Genomic DNA, 873 nt, shown 5'->3' with positions numbered 1-873 from the left:
TTGGCCCTGGGTGTTTTGGGGAGCAGCCATTGCCTTGATCAGCTGCTCTGACTCCAGTGTCCATGTTTAGGGGTAGCAGTAGCATGTTCACAGCAGGGATGCTCTACTCATCCCACACTGATTTCCTGTCCTTCTGTTAGTGCTTCCTCAGGACAAGTTAAGCTGAGCCCTCACAGCACAGATCACATCCTCAAAGTCAAGGACTTACTCTGAAACCCTGTGGGACAGAGGAGGTGATGGTGGGCGGGATGCTTGCAGAAAGCCGGGACAGAATTGTGGAGCCCAGCTGTTGTGCCAGCAGTGCTTGTTGCCCTTCACAGTTTTGCAATTGACTGTCCTACAGATCTCAGGAATTTTAGTGGGATCAACAAGTTTAGGAAGAGTCTCAGTGGGTTTCCAAATTGGGAAAGAATAAATGTTTCCTTTTTGTGCCTTTTAAGACAGCTTGAAGGAATAAAACTTCCATCAAACAAAACAGCAGGACGTGAGCATCATTCCCTCTGTTCGCAGAGACTCCCAAACTGGGGGGTGTCAGCAGTCATTTGAAAGTGCAGTGCAGTGCCCTCTTCTAAAAGAGGTCCCTGCTGGAGCATACCCTTTTATTAGAAAGAATAAATGTTTCCTTTTTGTGCCTTTTAAGACAGCTTGAAGGAATAAAACTTCCATCAAACAAAACAGCAGGACGTGAGCATCATTCCCTCTGTTCGCAGAGACTCCCAAACTGGGGGGTGTCAGCAGTCATTTGAAAGTGCAGTGCAGTGCCCTCTTCTAAAAGAGGTCCCTGCTGGAGCATACCCTTTTATTATCTATAATTATATGGATCATACCGATCACCATGCACCTGGATGCCCTTTGATTTTAGTATTGCCAGCT

This window comes from Antrostomus carolinensis, unplaced genomic scaffold (assembly GCF_000700745.2).
Source record: "Antrostomus carolinensis isolate BGI_N321 unplaced genomic scaffold, ASM70074v2 scaffold27997, whole genome shotgun sequence".
Lineage (NCBI taxonomy): Eukaryota > Metazoa > Chordata > Aves > Caprimulgiformes > Caprimulgidae > Antrostomus > Antrostomus carolinensis.
Note: the sequence above shows the minus strand (reverse complement) of the source record.